At 45.9% G+C, this 13856-nt stretch overlaps 1 protein-coding gene across 1 annotated transcript in view; it reads right to left on the reverse strand.

Annotated features, from left to right (window-relative positions):
- Positions 1-13856, reverse strand: part of RSF1 (remodeling and spacing factor 1) — a 502800-nt gene that overhangs the window by 4964 nt on the left and 483980 nt on the right. The window lies entirely within an intron of this gene.

Below are 13856 nucleotides of genomic sequence, written 5' to 3' on the forward strand. Positions count from 1 at the left end.
GCAGCAGGGGTGGTTTCTTCATTGGGGCATGGAAGCGTCACCCTCCCCCCAACACGCATTACCATTAATTAAAAAAAATCTATTGATTTATAAAAAATAAAAAAAAATCATAAGAGGTGATCCAGTGTAGGAAGCTGGGTTCTGGTTGCAGTGCCCCTCCCCAACTTTGTGCCTGGTGTTTGATGCAACTTTGACTGAAGTGCACTGGGGTCCTGCTAACCTGGTCCCCAGTGCCAGTTTTCCTTTCCCAAAATAAGTCATCTGGTCACTTGATCCCCAAGTGGCCAGGCCCTCTAGCGCCTCTGTAAGTCCCTAGTAAATGGATAGAACCTGTGGTACCTAGGGCCTAAGTACTACAAAGGGTCCCTAAGGGCTGCAGCTTAACTGTGCTACTTGAAGGGACCCAGCACCAACCTCATGCAGGCTGCCATTGCAGGTTGCGTGACAAGGTGCTCCCAGAAGTCAAAAGACCACATGGCACACAGCCTGTGTGCCATATCCCCTAAAACACTGAATGTAATATTTGTACGTCACCTCTTCAGCATGCCTTACAGCCCTAAGGCAGGGTGCATTATATTACATGTCTGGACATATCTGCAAGAGCAGATATGCCTCTGCCATGTCTGTTGATTCTTCGACATAGTAAGTTTGCAGGGAAGTCATATTAAATACATGTGCTGGGCACTTGTCAATACGAGTTCCCCAGATACATGATGGCTTCACTGAAAATAGAAATGTTTGGTCTCAAACATCTCATATTAATAAACCCTCGCTGATTCCAGTGATGGATTTATTAATACGTGCACCAAGAGCACACCTTGAAGGTGCCCACTGAAAACCTACCAACTGCTGGTGGGCTCACTGACTAGTTATAAACAGCCCGCTACCAAATAGATGAAGTTCTGACCCCAAGGGAGAGAGCCCTTGCTCTCTGGAGGTCAGAAACAAATCTTGCTTGGGCAGGGGTATTAACAGACCCTCTCCTAACAAGATGACCCACCAATCTGCATTTCAAGGCAGGGGAGCTTAAAAGAAGCCCACCGCCTTTGGTATGCAGATCTGGCCTTCCTCAGAGGTAGATGCCAACTCCCCTCCCTCGGGGACCATCTGGCACCTGACTAGGTGGAAAACTTACTACAAAACTACATTGCCCACTCGGGAGACAAATTAAACAACACAATCCATCCCATATAGTTCACATGGAGCATAGGTCCATACTTGTTTAGAAAACATCCTTTATTCTATATACAAGAATATATTCTATACTCATATAAAACTTCAATAGAATCCCATATTAAAACACCAAAAAAGAAGGACAAAGAAAAGTGCAAAAAGATCAAGTGCTCGTGATAAGAATAATAGAAGAAGGGCATAAATCTCACTCCTATCCATTCAAAAACATAAACTTAAACAGACTGCCTGTTGGTTAATCCTTTTCCGCATTGAATCATTCTATGATTTCAACAGTAGTAAATCCCCATTACAGTTCTTCATTCATTGTACGGAAAAAGATCACATCCAGGCTCAACTACCATCGTCGACGTTTCGACCCCGTCTGGCTTTCAGGCTAATTCCGGGCTCACACACGGGTCCTTCTTCAGGACTAAAAAGATAGGAGACCTGCTTAATTCAACATCTCTCTTGAGGCAACATTCTTCTCCAATATCACTTCACCTCACCTCACCTCAAATCCAAACCATATAGGAATATCCTCCTTCAGTTATATTTTCACCAATTCCATTCCATGAGTCATATTTTCAAATGTAACTTTTTCCTTTAGTCCACCAGCAGCTAGTTCGTCTGTCTCTCACGGCCTTCAATATCAGTCAAAGGAAAACTTAGCTATGGAGGAGGCGTGTTTTATTTCCAGGCTGTACCCCCCCCCCCCCTTAGGGTGGCCAGCCTGAAATGAACACAGCCTTAGGAATTCCGCCATCTTATGTGTGGTGGAATTAGGAATTATGGGACAAGGTGATGCCCACTCCCCAAAAGAAGTGGTCGGTTATTGAGGGGGTGTAGTGACCCCAAGGGAAAGTAGCCCATTGGCTACTACCTTTCACTCACCTTAACACCACTTCAACTGAGTATTTAGGGGACACCCTGATACCAGGAAAACAGATCTTCACTATATACATAAGTAGTGGACAAGAAGCTTGCTGAACCAGAGAACAGAGGAGTACACAACGTAACTGGCACCAACCCTGCTATTCTACATGCTGAACCTGGCCCTTGAGAAGTAACTGACCTGTCTTGACGCTGCAGCATCCAAGAAACTGGGAGAGCTGCCTGGGCTTCACAAATCGGCAAGAGCAGAGGAGTTGCTTCCCTGCATCTTCAGGCACCCAAAGAAAGAATGAAAATGTCACTTACCCAGTGTACATCTGTTCGTGGCATTAGTCGCTGCAGATTCACATGTTTCGCACAGTCCGCTGCCTGGTGTTGGGCTCGGAGTATTACAAGTTGTTTTTCTTCGAAGAAGTCTTTTTTGGTCACGGGACCGAAGGACTCCTCCCTCTTCGGCTCCATTGCGCATGGGCGTCGACTCCATCTTAGATTGTTTTCCCCGCAGAGGGTGAGGATGGAGTTGTTTGCTATAAATAGTGCCCATGCAATGGAGTGAATACGTATGTACATAAAAAGTTTATAATAATTATTTACAAATGTACAAATGTTTAAGATTTAAGATCTACTTCTAAACGGCTACAGGCTTCCCGGGGAGGCGGGAGGGCACATGTGAATCTGCAGCGACTAATGCCACGAACAGATGTACACTGGGTAAGTGACATTTTCAGTTCGATGGCATATGTTGCTGCAGATACACATGTTTCGCATAGACTATAAAGCAGTTACCTCCCCTAAAAGCGGTGGTTTAGCCTGTAGGAGTTGAAGTAGTTTGGAATAATGTTCTTAGTACAGCTTGGCCCACTGTAGCTTGTTGTGCATTTAGTACGTCTACACAGTAGTGTTTAGTAAATGTATGAGGCGTAGACCAGGTTGCAGCCTTACATATTTCGCTCATAGGAATGTTTCCTAGAAAGGCCATTGTAGCACCTTTCTTTCTGGTTGAGTGTGCCTTTGGTGTAATAGGCAATTCTCTTTTGGCTTTAAGATAGCATGTTTGAATACATCTGACTATCCATCTAGCAATGCCTTGTTTAGAGATTGGATTTCCTATGTGTGGTTTTTGAAAAGCTATGAACAGTTGTTTTGTTTTCCTGATTAGCTTTGTTCTGTCAATGTAGTACATTAGTGCTCTTTTGATGTCTAATGTATGTAGTGCCCTTTCAGCCACGGAATCTGGTTGTGGGAAGAACACTGGCAATTCTACTGTTTGATTTAAATGGAATGGTGAGATCACTTTTGGTAGAAATTTTGGATTTGTTCTTAGAACTATTTTATTTTTGTGTATTTGAATAAATGGTTCTTGTATGGTAAATGCCTGTATTTCACTTACTCTTCTGAGGGATGTGATTGCAATGAGAAATGCGACTTTCCAGGTTAGATATTGCATTTCACAGGAATGCATGGGTTCGAAAGGTGGACCCATGAGTCTTGTTAAGACGATGTTAAGGTTCCATGAAGGAACTGGTGGTGTTCTTGGTGGTATAATTCTTTTTAGCCCTTCCATGAATGCTTTAATAACTGGTATTCTAAATAGAGACGATGAATGAGTAGTTTGTAGGTAAGCAGATATTGCTGCGAGGTGTATTTTTATAGATGAAAAAGCGAGATTCGCTTTTTGCAAATGTAGTAAGTATCCCACTATGTCCTTTGTAGAGGCATGCAATGGTTGGATTTGATTGGTATGGTAGTAGCAAACAAATCTTTTCCACTTAGAGGCATAGCAGTGTCTAGTGGAAGCTTTTCTAGCTTGTTTTATGACCTCCATGCATTCTTGTGTGAGGTCTAAGTGTCCGAATTCTAGGATTTCAGGAGCCAAATTGCCAGATTCAATGATGCTGGGTTTGGATGCCTGATCTGTTGTTTGTGTTGTGTTAACAGATCTGGTCTGTTGGGTAGTTTGACATGCGGTACTAGTGAAAGGTCTAGTAGAGTTGTATACCAAGGTTGTCTTGCCCATGTGGGTGCTATCAGTATGAGTTTGAGTTGGTTTTGACTCAACTTGTTTACTAGATATGGAAGGAGAGGGAGAGGGGGAAAAGCGTATGCAAATATCCCTGACCAACTCATCCATAGAGCATTGCCTTGTGATTCGCGGTGTGGGTACCTGGATGCGAAGTTTTGGCATTTTGCGTTTTCTTTTGTTGCGAACAAATCTATGTGTGGTGTTCCCCAAATTTGAAAGTACTTGTTCAGAACTTGGGGGTGAATTTCCCATTCGTGGACTTGTTGGTGGTCTCGCGAAAGGTTGTCTGCTAGTTGGTTTTGGATCCCTGGAATAAATTGTGCTATTAGGCGAATGTTGTTGTGAATCGCCCACTGCCATATTTTTTGTGTTAGGAGGCACAATTGTGTTGAGTGTGTTCCTCCTTGTTTGTTTAAATAATACATTGTTGTCATGTTGTCTGTTTTGACAAGAATGTATTTGTGTGTTATTATGGGTTGAAAGGCTTTTAACGCTAGAAATACTGCTAACAGTTCTAGGTAATTGATATGAAATTTTGTTTGGTGTACATCCCATTGTCCTTGAATGCTGTGGTGATTGAGGTGTGCTCCCCACCCTGTCATGGAAGCATCTGTTGTTATAACGTATTGAGGCACTGGGTCCTGAAATGTCCGCCCTTTGTTTAAATTGTTGCTGTTCCACCATAGAAGCGAGAGGTATGTTTGGCGGTCTACCAACACCAGATCTTGAAGTTGACCCTGTGCCTGTGACCATTGTGATGCTAGGCACTGTTGTAAGGGTCGCATGTGTAGTCTTGTGTTTGGGACAATGGCTATGCATGATGACATCATGCCTAGAAGTTTTAGCACAAATTTTGCTTGTATCTTTTGGTTTGGAAACATAGCACTTATTACCTTGTGGAATGCTTGCACTCTTTGTGGACTTGGAGTGGCAATTCCCTTTGATGTGTTGATGGTTGCTCCTAGATATTGTTGTGTCTGACACGGTTCGAGGTGTGATTTTGTATAGTTGATGGAGAAACCCAGTTTGTGAAGGGTTTGTATGACATATGTGGTGTCGTTTGTGCACTTTTTTACTGTGTTGGTCTTGATTAGCCAATCGTCCAGGTAAGGAAACACATGTATCTGTTGTCTCCTGATATGTGCTGCTACTACTGCTAGACATTTTGTGAACACTCTTGGTGCAGTTGTTATTCCGAATGGCAACACTTTGAATTGGTAATGTATTCCTTTGAATACGAACCTTAGGTACTTTCTGTGAGAAGGGTGTATCGGTATATGAAAGTACGCATCTTTTAGGTCTAATGTGGTCATGTAATCTTGTTGTTTGAGCAGTGGAATGATGTCTTGTAGTGTGACCATGTGAAAGTGGTCCGATATGATGTAGGTATTTAGTGTCCTGAGATCTAATATTGGTGTTAATGTTTTGTCTTTTTTTGGAATTAGAAAGTACAGGGAGTAAACTCCTGTGTTTTTTTGTTGTACTGGTACTAACTCTATTGCATCCTTTTGCAGTAGTGCTTGAACTTCTAGTCCTAAAAGTTCTAAATGTTGTGGTGACATTTTGCGTGTTTTTGGAGGGATGTTTGGTGGGAATTTGTGGAAATCTATGCAATAGCCATGTTGGATTATTGCTAATACCCAATTGTCTGTTGTAATCTGCTGCCAAGATTGGTAGAATTGGCTTAGTCTTCCCCCCACTGGTGTTGAGTGAAGGGGTTGTGTGACTTGAAAGTCACTGTTTAGGTGGAGGTGTTTTTGGAGTCTGGAATCTTCCCCTACTCCTTGGGAATTGACCCCCTCTATATCCCCTGAAACCTCCCCTTTGGAATGAACCCTGATATGGTGTGGTTCTTGTTTGTTGGCTGGTGGTGTCTGTGGGTTGGCCACGAAACCCCCCTCTAAATGGAGTTTTTCTAAAGGAGCCTCTGCTCTGCGGGGAGTAGAGTGCGCCCATGGCTTTGGCCGTGTCTGTGTCCTTTTTAAGTTTTTCAATGGCTGTGTCCACTTCAGGGCCAAAAAGTTGTTTCTCGTTGAAGGGCATATTAAGGACAGCCTGCTGGATTTCAGGTTTGAAGCCTGAAGTGCGGAGCCAAGCGTGTCTCCTTATGGTGACAGCAGTGTTGACTGTTCTCGCTGCAGTATCGGCTGCGTCCAGTGAAGAGCGGATTTGATTGTTTGAGATTGTTTGTCCCTCTTCAACTATTTGCTGCGCCCTTTTTTGGTATTCCTGGGGAAGATGGTCTACGAGAAGTTGCATCTCATCCCAGTGTGCGCGGTCATATCTGGCCAGCAGCGCTTGAGAATTTGCGATGCGCCACTGGTTGGCTGCCTGTGATGCTACTCTTTTTCCTGCCGCATCAAATTTTCTGCTTTCTTTGTCCGGAGGTGGGGCGTCGCCATATGTATGGGAATTTGCTCTCTTGCGAGCTGCCCCTACTACTACGGAGTCAGGTGGTAACTGCGAAGTAATAAACACTGGGTCTGTGGGTGGTGGTTTGTATTTCTTATCCACCCTTGGGGTGATGGCTCTTGATTTTACGGGCTCTTCAAAAATTTGTTTTGCGTGCCGTAACATCCCTGGTAGCATTGGGAGACATTGATATTGGCTATGTGTAGCCGAGAGGGTGTTAAATAAAAAATCATCCTCTATAGGATCGGAATGCAGTTGGACATTGTGGAATTCTGCAGCCCTAGCCACCAGTTGCGAGTATGAGGTACTGTCCTCTGGCGGTGACGGCTTTGTGGGGTATGAATCGGGATCATTGTCCGGCACTGGGGTGTCATATAGGTCCCAAGCGTCTTGATCCTGATTATCTTGACTTATGGTAGTTTGCGCTGGTGAGTGCATTTGTGGCGGTGTTTGTGCCGGCGATGCCTGTTGTGGTGGAGAGGGCGGAGGCGTGACTTTTTTAACCACTTTGGCTTGTGGTTGTGCGTCATCCTTAAGAAGTCCGATCCTTCTTTTCCTCATTATTGGGGGAAGGGTTGATATCTTCCCTGTGTCTTGCTGGATGTACAGTCTCTTTTGTGTGTAGTCTGATTCTACACTTTGGAGCTCTTGTCCAAATCTGTGCATCTGGCCACTTATTCCTTGTTCCTCTGTGTAGGATGAAGGTGTGGAACTTTTCGGCGCCGAGAGAGAATCTTTTTTCGGCTTCGGCACCGACAGAATTTTTGTGGATTTCGGCAGTGTGTCTCGGTGCCGAGGTTTTTCGGTGCCGGCATCTTGTTTTTGCCTCTCGGAGCCGCTATCTCGGCTCCGAGGTTGCTCCATGGCGGTCCCTCGACCGGAGTCGGGTGTCTTCGCTATGGGCGTGCCCTTTTTCGGCGCCTTCGACGGGTCGCCGGTTTTATGGGTCGAGCCATGGCCTGTTGGCAGTGGCGTCCCCTGGGCTTTTGTCTTCTCGATGGTTTTAATTTTCGACGTCTTACTCACTGCTTGTTGCTGTTGTTCGACGTCGGAGTCTCCGGATTCTGATTCCGGAACAGAGAAAGTTTCCTCTTCGTCGTCGAAACGTTGTTTTGTTGGCGTGGACGCCATTTGTAGACGCCTGGCTCTTCGGTCCCGGAGTGTTTTTCTGGACCGGAAGGCTCGACAGGCCTCACAGGTATCCTCCTTGTGCTCGGGGGACAAGCACAAGTTACAGACCAAGTGCTGATCTGTATAAGGATACTTACTGTGACATTTTGGGCAGAAACGAAACGGGGTCCGTTCCATCGGCTTCGATGTCGCACGCGGTCGGGCCGACCAGGCCCCGATGGGGGAATCGAAGCTACCCCAAAGTCTTCCGATGATCGGTGTCGATGTACCTAACTATCCCGATACCGAACGGAACAATACCGACGCTTTCTTCCGAGATTCTGACTAACTTTCCGAACCGAAACACGGAGCGAAAAGGAATACGTCCGAACCCGACAGCGGAAAAAAACAATCTAAGATGGAGTCGACGCCCATGCGCAATGGAGCCGAAGAGGGAGGAGTCCTTCGGTCCCGTGACCAAAAAAGACTTCTTCGAAGAAAAACAACTTGTAATACTCCGAGCCCAACACCAGGCAGCGGACTGTGCGAAACATGTGTATCTGCAGCAACATATGCCATCGAACATGTGAGGACTGGGACCTCCAAAAACCTACAGCAGTGAGCTGCCAAGCCCAAGCATAAGTGGGGCAATGGTGCCAGCATGGTTCCTAGCCCCACCAGAAAAAAATCCCACCTTGAGCTTGTCCACTGTGGACTTCCCAACGGCGTCTGGAGCCCGTTTCTGCCTACCCACCCCCCCTTTCTACAGCGAGTAACCTGGAGACAAAAACCAGATGCTCCAGGACACCTCTGCACCTGTCCACCTTAGACTGAGGAGAAGAGAACCAACGGTGTTCCCATGTCTCCCGGCCTTGTGAGACTTGAGCCCACTTGTTGGCTTGGTGGGACAGGACCCCTAGCCCATACCTGCAGCCTGGATCTGTGGGCCATCCCCCTCTAACCGGGAGTAACTTCAGCATAGGACCAAATGCCAAAAGATACCAATGCAGCCAAGCTTCACAGCCTGAGGAGAAGTGGACCAATGGTGTCCCCACATGCTGGAGGATCTCAACGATCAAGCCCCCACTCCGTGGGTTCCGCTGGATTAACCTTCCAGTCCCAACATGCAGCAACTTCCTGACCGGACCATTTCCAATAGAAGTGAATGGGGCACCTGATGCCGTAACACCTCTGCATCCGGACACCTCATAGCCCCGGAGGTGACCTGTTGGTGTGGCCTTGGACCCTTCCCCATACTCACCTTAATTCTTGGAGAACAGTTCTGTAAGCTGCTGTGAAGTGTTCGAATGCAGTACATGCCCCCCCCGACCAAAGGATAACATTACCGCACTCAAATATTGCATTGTGCTGACTTTTGAAAATTCAAAAAGTACCCACCTGATTCTGGTGATCTTGGTATCTAACTTTATATAAAAGTATGAGGTATTTTTATAAACTGGTATCAGATTTCTTTATTGAGGGTGTGTCTCACTTACTGTATGAGTGTATGCCTTACTTGCTTAGCACTTCCCCCTCTTATATGCCGAACTGCTTGCCCAAACTACCACAAAAGAGAGTATTTGGGTTGTCATTTGTGCCTCTGTGATACCTCTGGGGTTTGCTTGGACTCTTTGCACAGTGTACCTCATTTTTGTCCTCTATAGAGTCATCTTCCTACACCCAGTGCGACTGGCACTGTGTGCCAACTTCTGGCAGGGCGTGGCCAAACCTGCTGATTGGTAGGCAGCAGGTATTACGTTAAGTGCACATGTCTGGTTGGAGAGGTTTCCTAGGGTAGCAAACCCCATATGCCCACTTTAGTCCTCATGAGCTAGTGCAGTTACGGAGCAAGAGGGAAAAGCAGAGCTCCACTGGTCTCCTTTGGAGTGCTGGGTTCAGCTGCTCCCACCAGTCCTTGCACCATTTTCATGCTGTTTACTACCAAAAACAGCACAAGAGCGAAACACAGATGTGTTCTGTTCACAGCAGTTCCAGTGCTCAGAAGGCAGCGTAGGTGGTGAAAGTAACCCAAAACACGGCCAATCACTGTGTGGCTTTATTTTTAAGCCTTACAATGATTGGCCTTGTTCTTGTTCTGTTCCTTGCAGTCATGGTGTAGAGTGTTAAGACATACAGCTCTGGAGAGACTGGAGTAAAAGACACCCAGCAAGTTAACATGTTTTACTGTCTTTCCTGGGTGCTACTTTGAGGTATGTCTATGTTAGTTTGAAAGCGCTTATGGTGCTCAACGCAGCTTCAAAGCATTGAGGGGAGAGAAGGAAATGATGTAACAGAAAAGGAATAAGGAAACAATAACGGTGCAATGGAGGAAGGAGGGTACATGGTTCAATGCCATGTTGTTTGCTATATAGCACATACACAGTTAGTGAGAGCATTTTGAGGCACTAAGAGGTGAATAAAAAAGGAGAAGGAAGTAATGAAGAGAGGGAAGAGACGAGATGGGAGGATCATATAGATATTATAGATTGTTTGCATAGAGCTTGTTCCACCGTAAGCCGATTCAAGCAATTAGGGGAAACAGTAGGCAGAAGCGGTGGGAACAAGGAGAAAGGAGGCTTTATCCTGGAGTGGAGGCAGAGAATTGTAGAACTATCGGCAGTGACAGAAGTGGAATCCATAATTAAGGTGCGCTCCCTTATGCCAGGACCAGACCGGCGATCCCTCTGTACTTCCAGCATGCTTTGCTTGGATTCTTAACATGGTGGCATGCACCCTGCACTGGCCGGTAGGACAATCTGACAATGCATGAAGGGCTGGCATGAGAGATCACATGAATGTGCATCTTTTTATAAGAATGGATGGCGGGGAGTAAAAATTGAAGGCTGTAAGGGCAGCAAAGTGAAAAGAACATAGCCTCACCACTGCCAGCACAACTTGGCTGCCCCACAGTCCAGATCAGTGGCTAGAAGGCAGAGTGCTGTTGTGGGTGCTTCTAAAACCAGCATTGCGGCTGGAAGGTCTGGCTTCCGAAGACTGAAGGTCTGAGTAGCTGACCTACTGCGCAAAAAGCCTTGGCATAAGCTGCTGTACAGATGTCTGGAAGCAGTCTGAGGGGAGAACTGCAAGCTCAGGTCCTGGGTCGGTAGTCACTACCTGTTCAACATGGATGGTAGATAGCACTTTCTGGTACTTTTTTGGGTGCTAGTGAAGGCACCAGTGTTATGTGGCAGTTGTGTCTGAGACAATGTACAAACATGGTCCAGTGCAGTAGAATTCTTCTACTTCTTTGGTCATGTTGAGTTCCGATGTGGTGGGAAGGCCATCAGGCATTTACATATTTGTTCTTCCCTACTATTAAGCTTGCACCAAATCCTGACTGGGTGTGCCACACATTCACCCAAGATAAGGGGAATAATTCTCAGGAAACTAAAGCAGGAATCAAGGCTTGAAGTGTAGACAGGATGAAAAGCCTCTTAAGATCCAAGCCTGCAGCACCTTTCTCAGAAAACTGGACCTGTAGCTTCAGCAAACGTTGCTATGCCCAGATCACATTACCTCCACTCGGGGTTCTTAAAATTAAAGTAGGGTCCACTTTTGGACACAGGGCCGAGCATCAGTGCTGCTCAACAGCAGATTCCGCCACAACTTCTGACATGCGTACATTTGATGCGTTTAGCTTAATAGCGTGAAACGAGTTCTCCTCTTTGTCAAAGGTCAACAGACGAGACCCTTTAGCCTCTGATGCAGTGCACTGTGCAACAGATTCTGCACAGCGAAAGAGGGAGAAGAAGGGAAGTGGGAATCCTTCTATGAGTTGCTGACTCCTGAGGTCATCACTAACACCGTGAGACAACGTTTAATAATGGAAAGAATGGTCTTTTTTTCTTTTTTTTTTTTAACGTTTGTGCACCTGTTTAATGTTCTGGAAGACTAGTTTTACAGTTGATTCCTCTGATCTTACCACAAACATTGCCTGCAGCAGGTACAAGTGCATGTAATCTCCCATTCCTTGCAATAAACCTGTATGTTCTTGGGTTATGATGTTCCTGGTGGTGCGGGATTGGCCTCGGGTGGCTGTCCAATTTGCAGGCAATTCTAAGGATTATGCAGCTGTGATGCACTACTGTGCTTGTTATGATTTGTAAAAAAAAATTCCATCAGTTTTAAAAATAATTTTCAGCTTGGTTAACATTCTTATTCCTTACTGTTGGCATTTATATTTTTGTACGCAACGAAACTGAAAACTGATGCATGTAATTGATGATTTGTTTTGAGAGATAGTTAAGGAACTACAAGCATTCAGCTTTCCCCCCTTACTATAATGCCATTAATGAATGTAGAGACAACTCAGTTGTCATGTGCATCCTATATGTGGTCCACATTCTTACTGCTTTTTCAAAAATGTTTTTGACAAAATTAGTTTAAAATGCACTATTTGCCCCTTCTTTAAAATGTCCTCGGGTGGAAACCCCCCACACACCATCCCCAATCTGCCGTATGCCAGCCGGGCTCAGCTATGAAGACAAGACAAACTTGTCCCTAGCTTTTATACCCCACCACTTTGAAAAGTCACCAGCCGCTACTGCGGAGCAGTCATTCCAACTGGGTACCTACAAGGGGATTTAGTGTTGCAATAAAAGGCTGGCACAGATTAGTAAGGCTTGCACTAGAAGTTTGGCTAAAATACAGGGGGGATCTCTAAGATGCCCTTTGAGTGCATTTTTCAAAAAATCCAACACTGGCATCAGTGTGGATTTATTGTGCTGGGAAATTTGATACCAAACCTCTCAGACTTTAGTGAAGCCGTTATGGGGCTGTTGAGTTCATAGTGACAAACTCCCAGCCCGTATACTTTATATGGCCACACTGCACTTACAATGTCTAAGATCGGACTTGGACACTGTAGGGGCATATTGTGGTATAGTGCACCCTGCCTTAGGGCTGTAAGGCCTGCTAGAGGGGTGACTTACCTATGACATAGGCAGTGGTTTGTGGGCATGGCACCCTGAGATGGGTGTCATGACGCCTTTGTCTTTTTCTCCCCAACAGCACACACAAGCTGCAAAGGCAGTGTGCATGTGCTTGGTGGCTGCAGCCCTTGGGGACCTTCACAGGACCCTTGGTATCATGGGTATCTTTTACAACATATTTAACTGTGAGCCAGGGGTGTGCCCATTGTGGGAACAATGGTACAGTGTTTGGTGCTGGGCCTGGTTAGCAGTATCACAGCACACTCTCAGTCAAGTCAGCATCAATATCAGGCATATAGAGGGGGGGGAGGGAGTACCATGCCAAGAGGGGCACTTTCCTACACAACCCCCTCCCAAACGAAAGAGCTTGATACTAACATTTCGCAAGAGAGTCTTCATTGTCTAAGTGGAAGAACTTGGAAAGGCCATCTGCATTTGCATGGACAGTCCCAGGTCTATGTTCCACTGAGAAGTCCATTTCCAGTATGGGAGATGGACCACCTCAAATGTTTAGGGTTCTAACCTTTCAATTGCATCAGCCATCTGAGAGGTCTGTGGTCAGTTTGAACAATAAAGTGAGTACCAAACAAGTATTGTCTCAGCTTTTTTAGTGACCAAACCACAGCAAAGGCTCTCAATGTTTAGGCTCATGGAGAAGTCTCGGCCAGCCTTCTTTTACAAGTGCAAGTGGTCCCTTTAAAGGCTGGCCAAACAGAAGTTCAAAGGGGAAAACCCTACTCCCTTCTGCAACACCCCTCTGTAAGTGAAAAGCAAGCATGGTAGGAGGACATCCCATCTCCCTTTTTCAGGGAGCCCCACGATCATGACCGTCAATGTCTTGTTGAATCTCTTAACACGTCCACTGGTTTGTGTATGGCATGGTGTGGTGAATTTGTAAGTCACCCCACACTCATTCCACATGTTTTAGGTAGGCTGACATGAAGTTTATACCTCTGTCAGAAACCACCTCCTTAGGAAACCCTACTCTAGTAAAAATACCAGTCAGGGCCTTGGCTACTGCAGGTGCTGTAGTAGACCTAAGGGGAACTGCTTCAGGGCATCTGGTAGCATGATCCATTGCTACCAGTATGTACTGATTCCCTGAGGCTGTGGGAGCTCAAGTGGACCACAATGTCCACACCAACCCTTTCAAAGGGAACCCCCACCACAGGAAGTGGAATCAGGGGGGCTTTGGGTGGCCACCTGCCTTACCACTGGCTTATCAGTTGAAACAGGTGTTACAAAACTCCTTCACCTTCTGGGACATATTGGGCCAATAGAAGTGGCTGACAAGCCTACTCCATGTTTTTGTTTGT

The sequence above is a fragment of the Pleurodeles waltl genome, chromosome 8 (genome assembly GCF_031143425.1).
Source record: "Pleurodeles waltl isolate 20211129_DDA chromosome 8, aPleWal1.hap1.20221129, whole genome shotgun sequence".
Lineage (NCBI taxonomy): Eukaryota > Metazoa > Chordata > Amphibia > Caudata > Salamandridae > Pleurodeles > Pleurodeles waltl.